This window comes from Amphiura filiformis, chromosome 11 (assembly GCF_039555335.1).
Source record: "Amphiura filiformis chromosome 11, Afil_fr2py, whole genome shotgun sequence".
In the NCBI taxonomy this organism is placed as follows: domain Eukaryota; kingdom Metazoa; phylum Echinodermata; class Ophiuroidea; order Amphilepidida; family Amphiuridae; genus Amphiura; species Amphiura filiformis.
In genome coordinates, this window is record NC_092638.1 from 57,801,658 (window position 1) to 57,810,175 (window position 8,518).

At 36.1% G+C, this 8,518-nt stretch overlaps 1 long non-coding RNA gene across 1 annotated transcript; it reads right to left on the bottom strand.

The window, feature by feature from the left end:
* Window positions 1–3,728: 3,728 nt before the first annotated feature.
* On the bottom strand, window positions 3,729–7,533 carry LOC140164064 (uncharacterized). The gene is made up of 3 exons (XR_011860483.1): window positions 7,418–7,533; window positions 4,696–4,783; window positions 3,729–4,153 (listed from the first exon to the last, which is right to left on the bottom strand). It is a non-coding gene; the product is annotated as an uncharacterized lncRNA (long non-coding RNA).
* Between the last annotated feature and the right edge of the window lie 985 nt (window positions 7,534–8,518).

Sequence of the window (8,518 nt, forward strand, 5' to 3'; positions counted from 1 at the left end):
ATATTTTCGCTATCTTCTGTTGCCATGGTAACATGTTTAAAATCCACAGAACTCCGGTATTTTTATGAATTCGAACCTGAAAATTTACAGGTATGTCAAGGTTGATAAAGGATAACCATATATAGTAAAATAAAGTGAAACATACATTTTTGCTATCTTCTGTTGCCATGGTAACATGTTACAAATCCACAGATTTGGTAATAAATTAGTCTATCTCCGTTATTTTTAGGAATTCAAATCTGAAACTTTACAGGTATGTCAAGGTTGATAATAGCTAACCATAAACAGTAGAGTAAAGTGAAACATGTTTTCGTTATCTTCTGTTGCCATGGTAACGTGTTTAAAATCCACAAATTAGGTCAAAAATGAGTCTAACTCCGTTATTTTCAGGAACTCGAACCTGAAATTTTGCAGGTGTGTCAAGGTTGATCAAAGCTATACATATATAGTCAAAAAAGTGAAACATATATTTTCGCTATCTTCTGTTGCCATTGTAACTTGTTTAAAATCCACAGATTTGGTAAAAAATTAGTCTAACTCGGTTATTTTTAGGAATTCAAATCTGAAACTTTACAGGTATGTCAAGGTTGATAATAGCTAACCATAAACAGCAGAGTAAAGTGAAACATATGTTTTCATTATCTTCTGTTGCCATGGTAACGTTTAAAATCCACAGATTTGGTAAAAAATGAGTCTGACTCCGTTATTTTTAGAAACTCGAACATGAAACTTTGGTGTATCAAGGTTGATAAAAGCTAACCATATATATTAAAATAAAGTAAAACATACATTTTCGCTATCTTCTGTTGCCATGGTAACATGTATAAAATTCACATGTGTAATCTCCACCATACCCTTAAGCCTAACCTCATCCCTTCTACTTAACCATGTACCCAATATGCGGCGGAATTAGCAGGGGGGACATGTCCGGTCCCCCGGTCCGCTAAATGTTTGCAAGGGGAACGACAGGACGTCCCCTAAAAATCATATTAGAAGAAAAAATTAAGCAATTATTGCCCTGTGCATCTCCTTTTTAGCACAAAAAACAAAGTTCCAAGTAGAAATTCTGCTACTTAAAAATCCTAGCAATGCATACTAATTAAATGTGTCCCTGGCCCTATAGAAGCAAAAGTTATTAAATATACAACTTTATCCAGCTTTGATTTTTTTAGTATAACAAGTAATTTTTTTTTTTTTGGGGGGGGGGACCTGGATGCCCGCTCGAAAATTCAATCCGGTACCCAAGTACATAATTAGCCGTTAGGTGAGAGCCTTACTTTGTGTATAAGGTTTGTTGGTGTTAACAGATTTGGTTATGATGAGAAAACAGGCATTTTGAGGAGAAACAGCCAAAATGAAAAGAATTTAAGAAAAAAAAAAAAAAGCTGTATGTGGAGAGATAAAATTTTCTCATCGTAGAGAACATAATTGACATGGAGGAACTTGAACACAAAAAGTGGGATGGCTTCTTTAATAGGCCAATCAAATTAAGGAAAATCAGGGTTTAACCCACCACTAACTGCAACAGAAACCATTTAATCACCATCACCATTCATTTCAGAAAAGTATAGGCCTATTATTATTAAAGAAAATATCAAAAGTCCAAGTAGTGGAACAGTGCCTAATTTGCATAAATCCAAAATGGCTGCTTATGCAGGGGTGAAATTTCAATGTTGGTCAAATCAAATCTTGTTAGAAACCATACCAATGTTTTGCTCTCATCATAAGGATACAGAAAAAGTATAGTTTTTCCAGTCTCTGACATAAAGTTCTTGAGTTATAGGCAAACAGGTCAAAGGTCACATTTTGGGTCCACAGTCGTTTACAATGGAAATATGCTCCAATTTTAATCCAACTGGTCGAGAGGAATACATTGTGGTTTTTAGCAAGATTTGACCAAATTTGAAATTTCACCCCCCTGCATAAACTGCCATTTTGGATTTATGCAAATTAGGCAGTGTTCCACTACTTGGATTTTTGGGGACTTTTGATATGCTTTTGTGTTAGCTTTTGGGAGATGGATGCAATGCATGCAAAATGGATTCTGTTGCAATTAGTGGTGGGTGATTTGTTAAGTAGTTTTTATACCAATTATCAAAAACACTAAAACACACAAAACATAATGCAACTTCAAATCATAAGTACGTTTTGGAAATCATTTTATTTATTGCATAAACGTTCACTACAAACTTGCTTCACATTTTGATTGTTATGATAACCTTTAAGAGGAAGCCCCACCAGAGCAGTTCTGGGGTGAACCAAATCTGCAATGTTATCAAATTAATCAGTGACAAGGTTATCTCTGAATTTGACAAGGGTATTGACAATTGCATCAATTAGCACCTATCAAATTCAGAGATGACCTTGTCACTGATTAATTTTATAACCAGGCAGGTTTGGTTCACCCCAGAAGAACTGCTCTGGCGGGGTTCCTCTTTAAAAAGTCTCCGGCAATCACAACATTATGCCTTATATATAAGAAAATAATTATCAAGCATGAATCACATGGTTTTATTTAAAACAAACTCATAGTGACCATAAAAGCGTCGAGTGCAATGGCGTCTCAGTAATACAATGAAGGCGGGCGACAATGGAGCACAAGTAACCATTACGTCATTGCACTTAGATAATTTTGGTGTGGGAATTTTGAATATCGCGTGTTGAGAGCCGACTGTTTTTGTTCGTTTTTATGGTCAATATGAGTTTGTTTCAAATAAAACCATGTGATTCATGCTTGATAATTATTTTCTAACAAGGCATAATGTTATGATTGCCGCAGATCCTGTTTAATAGACATGGACCTTCATGTAGTAATTCTGTGCGAGGATTGGAGGAAGACATACTAATATTCTAATCTTAGTGGCCTTAGTGTTGGATCGGGGACCTCCTACACCAGTGTCAAAGACCAATGGACCCCCCCCCCCCTCTCAATTGACTAAGAATGAGAATAAACTATATGAATTTCTGTTTTTACTATCATCAACTGTGTGTAGGAATGTCCAATATTTTGCCTTAATGGATAGGCCTACGCAAATGTGCCAGCATGATTCAGCATCCACAACTCAAAATATTGAACCTGCCTTACCTCTATCACACCGTTCACACGGCTAGTAAAAACAACAATTCCTCCATCAAAAAGCTATTCAATTTTCAAAATAATACTGAGTGCCATTCTTTTACTCATAGAAAAGATAGGAGTGAAAATAAAATAGAAATCATGGTGTTGCTGTATAAAGTGGACAAATTTGCATATTTAAGTGTTTCTGTACTGTTTTTAGGGGCTGTGCAATAATTATGAGCCTTGGTGGGTCAGATGGGAGGGGAAAATGGGAGGGGGCAACACATTTTTGGCCAGCTGAAAGGGAGGGTGCGTGCAAATTTTGACAAGCCGAGTGGGGGGTAGTAAGCGATTTTTGGCATAGCCTACATTCATGGGGGCACCAAAAAAGGAAATGGTTCGGAAATGCTTAAATATGCAAATTTTCATGCTCGCTCTGCTCGCAACATGTATCTAGACCAATGAAGGTTTGAACAAGGGGGGAGGGGGCAAAGATTTTTTTTTGGCAGGCTGAGAGGGGCAAGCGATTTTTGGCAGGCCGTGAGGGGGGCAAGTGATTTTTGTAGGGCCGTTCGGAAATTTCATTGCACATGCACAGCCCCCATGAATGTTAACCCCCTTGGCTTGCCAGAAATTTCTACCCCTGGCTCGCCAAAAATATCTTCCCCAAAAAAAAAAATTACTCTCCCACCAGAGCTCATAATTATTGCACAGCCCCTAATTGCTCTGCCACTTGAGAGAATATCACAACAATTTTTTCATGTAACCATGGACATGAACAGTGTTATTGCACTTACCTGTAGGTGCATTTTGCAATTGTAAATTATATAACATTTGTAACTTTAAGTTCTAGTCCATCTTAAAGATAGTCAGGTAATATGTATTGCCATTTACTTCCAATTTTAGAGATAAATTTATCCAATCCTTATTATACTAATATTTATAGTGTCATTTAAAATTTACTTTGTACCAGTCATGTAGCCGGGACATGTAGATTGCATAATCATCAAGAATATGATCAGTCTCTTGAGTCACAAATTGTGTTGTTTCTCCTGCAACCATGGCAGCTGTAAGGTTGATTTTTAAATCATGCCCCTGTAAAATAAGACAAAAATAGTAAGAACATATTAAAAAGTGTGAATTAAATGGAAAACGTTTTGACATGTTTCTAAATAGGTTAGGTCTCTGGGTCTCAGCTAGCTAGCTATTATGCAATTTGCAATGAATTCTGCCAACGTGAATTTCAATTTATCGAATGAAATTAGTTCATTACCATCTAAAATTATTTTCCAACACCTAATCTGTGAAACGTACTGCTTAAAATATAACCGACCAACTTTCTAAGTCATGACACAGACACATATTATTACATAATTTGTACTGAAGTCTGTTTACCTTTAAAAGATCCCAATTAATTTTATTTTGAATTTCTTTAAATTTTAAAAATAATTTTGATTTAAATCATGGACCTGATACTGAAAAGAAATACAAGGTAAATTTTTACAAGAGATTTTACCCCAATTCTCCAACATTCTTCATATTGTGGATTTCATCATTACATGTAAATAAAGAGTTATAAATTCTCTGTTATCTTTTATCTGCATGGGTTTGCTGTTTGCATTCATTATTCTACTTACCATTGACAGATCCACTGACCACTGCATCTTCACAGACTCTTCATAGAAATCAAACCAATCCACTTAACACATTGATAACCAGCATCAACTGCAAATCAAACACACAATTAAGCATTATGATCAGTTAATCTTAAAAAAGAAATCAAACTTTATAAGTGGCAGCTTCAAAACTCGACTGCCAGTTGCCCACTGGGTCATTGGGCTCAGCTTCTAATCGCTAGTGTTTACTCATGTGCTGATGTCCACACAAGCACATTTAAAATCAACGGCACATTGAAATCAAGGATTTTTCAAGATTTTAGGCCTAGTAAAGCTTTACGAGGCCTAAAATCTCGATAAAATTCTTGATTTTACTGTTCCCGTAAAAGCTACGGCATATTGAAATCAAGAATTTTATCGAGATTTTAGGCCTCCTAAAGCTTTGCGTATAAGCTACGGAACATTGGAATCAATTAAAATTCTCAATTTCAATTTTATTGAGATTTTAGGCCTAATAAAGCTTTACGGGGCCTAAAATCTCAATAAAATCTTGATTTTACTGATTTTATCAATATTTTAGGCCTCGTAAACGTTTGCGTAAAAGCTACGGAACATTGGAATCAATTAAAATTCTCAATTTCAATTTTATCAAGATTTTAGGCCTCATAAAGGTTACGAGGCCTAAAATCTCAATAAAATTCTTGATTTTACTGATGATTTTAGGGCTCGTAAAGCTTTGCGTAAAAGCTACGGAACATTGGAATCAATTAAAATTATCAATTTCAATTTTAAAGATTTTAGGCCTTGTAAACTTTTACGAGTTTAAAATTCTTGATTCTACTGTTGAAAAAATTTAAGTTTAAGAGGCCTAAAATCTTGATAAAATCCTTGATTTCAATGTGCCGTAGCTTTTAATTTATGGAACATTGAAATATAAAATCTTATCAAGATTTTTAGGCCTCTTAAACTTAAAGCTTTACACCCGTTAGCATTGGGTGTTTTGACAGCATGAAATAAACCAAACAATTATTATTGCAAAATTTCTCCAAATCTATGCTAAGGCTACGTATGAAATAGAACCGAGAACAATATTGATCCCGGGATGAGTACGAAGTAGGAAACCAAATTTATTCCTGTGATTTATTTATCTGGCCAGCTATCCACTGGATCGGGAGAAAATAATAAGAACCCCTTGGCCTTTATTTCAATTTCGCTGACCTTTGTGTGCTAAAACACCCTATTTTTCCAATTTCACAGACAATTTTGTCCATGGACAAGCCCCAAAATGACCCATTTTTCCTCGATTTTAGTAACGATCGACGGTCAGTATTGCAAGTTGAGTAACCCCACGGGGCTTTACAAAGCCTAAACTAAAACTCTCAATAAAATTGAAGTTGACAATTTGAATTGATTTCAATGTTCTGTTGCTTTACTCAAAGCTAATTACGAGGCCTAAAATCTCGATAAACATTAACAGTTCTCATTGTACGCAGGGCTGTCAACTCTCACGCATTGGCCGTGAGTCTCACGCATTGGGTCACTTTCTCACGCCAAGGTAGTATAATCTCACGCCTAGGTAGTAAGTCTCACGCTAAAAGCTGGAAAATGAGCAAAATCTCACGCATCGTCATGAATAACTCCCCCCCCCGCTTTTCACATTCTCGAGTGCCGTGGCTCAAATAATCATGGTACAAAATGAACATTGGATCTGGAGTCGGCAAATCCGGTACACCTCTTGTCTCACGCCAACAGGGTTCGGTTTTTGCCGGCAAAACCTGTTTTTGCCGACAAAGTGGCAATAACTGGCAAAAACCTGTTTTTGCCAGTTTTTGCCTGGTTTAAACCGGCAAAAATGGCAAAAACTGGCAAAAACTCATTTATAGTCACTCAAATGTTAACAAGTGCACAGAAAGCTCATAAACAGTAAACATATATCTTTTAATGAATCATTCAACTTATTTTTTGTCTCATCAAGTCCTTAAAATGAAAATATTTTGAATTTGATATACCACATTTCAGTAAATGGAAATTAATTTTTTAATGTAATAATTCGTTTTGAGATCAAAAATCGGAACTTTAAATCACTTTTTTAGTTTTTTCCATTTTTGCCGGCAAAAACTGGCAAAAACTGTTTTTGCCAAGCGGTTAAAACCGCGGTTAAAACCATGGTTTTTTCCACCTGCGGCAAAAACCTGCGAACCCTGCACGCCAAGCAATTCCAAAAAGTTGACAGCCCTGATTGTACGTGTGAACGCTATCGGTGGAACAATAGTCGGGACATGGCAGTACATGCATGATTGAAAAAGGAATCGGGACATGGCAGTACATGCATGATTGAAACAACTTACAAGTACAAAATTATGCATTGCGTGCCTAGCCTATAAATAATATTTTAAATTACTCCCCCCTATTCCCTATCGCAATTTACTGCCTGAAAACTTCACAATTCCTGACCGTGATGTGTATGGTAAACTGTCTAAGCAAAAATAAAGGCCTATTCAATAAATACGAGTGTGCCGTGAAGACATCAAAAAGCTGAAGTTTACCCCCATACATTTGCGGTTTCGTGTGCCTCCACAGAAGCTCACAGACGCCGATTTACTTCCTTTAAAATTTCACGTTTTCTGACATTTTTATGGCCAGACAAAAGCACATAGGTAAAATAGTGTCATTTACTAGCAGAAAAATGAAGAAAAATCCTCAAATCATACATATAAGCCATGATTTGAGGCAATTTACTCACCATTTTCACTTTTGTGTGCACATTGAAAAAGCGGCCATCTTGGTTTCTTCTCTAGAGGAGCAAACTCATGAATATGCAAATTAGCTTCTTCCACAAATACATGGCATACTGTTGAACTATTTAGAAAGAATCAAAATAGGATTCTTCCTATCCTAGGATCAATCATAAGTCCTGACTTAGGATGAATTGTATTGGAACTCTTCCTAAATAAGTTAGGAAGAGTTACTTAGGATGAATCCTAAGTTGAGCTTTATGAAATAGGACACTGGACATTATGACACCACATTGAATTCAATGTGACCTCAAGAAGTAAAGTTACAATTTAATAGACGAAGGTGTCATAATGTGTATCTATTAAAAAAAATTACTCCAATAATGTTCAGTTCGGAAATTGTAATTATTTTTCCAAGTATAAGGTTTTGCACGTTTATTCATAGGCGGCGCAAGTGAAGGGGACTAAATTGTTCCATGTGGGAACGACCCCATAAAAATCCTAATACATGTAATGTAGAAGAAAAAATTAAGCAGTAATTGCCCTGTGCATCTTCCTCACGTGTTCCAGCGGTTCCACTCTGTCCTTTCATTGGCTTTGCTTCAGACAGCACCAACAAACACCCAAGTAGTATAGGTATCACAATAGCTCTGGCCATGGTCATTAAAATACTTCTCCGGAATACAATAAAATGTCTCAGATTAAATATAGAAGACTTTAGAACTCGACACTTTTTGATGTGATGTTGCTGGGTTATCAACCAAATGTGAAATATTTCATTTATATTCAGTAACAAACTTGATTTTTAGATATTTGGTCAGTTGTATATTTGATTAAGAAATGGTTAAATTTTATGTTGACGTATGTTGCGACGTTTATATTCTTTCACTCTGCGCATGCGCGCTTCTACTTGCGTCAATCTTCTACCTCCTGCTTAACAGATGTTCATTGACATAAGCCACGTAGGCCAAGTTGCCCTACGTGCCAACACGGATTCATCTAAACTCAAATAATAATCCAGATCAAAATAAAAAAGTGCATGATGATCACACTAGCCTACAACACAACCCTGGGATACAACCTGTGACCATATAGCCAAGTTTTCTATT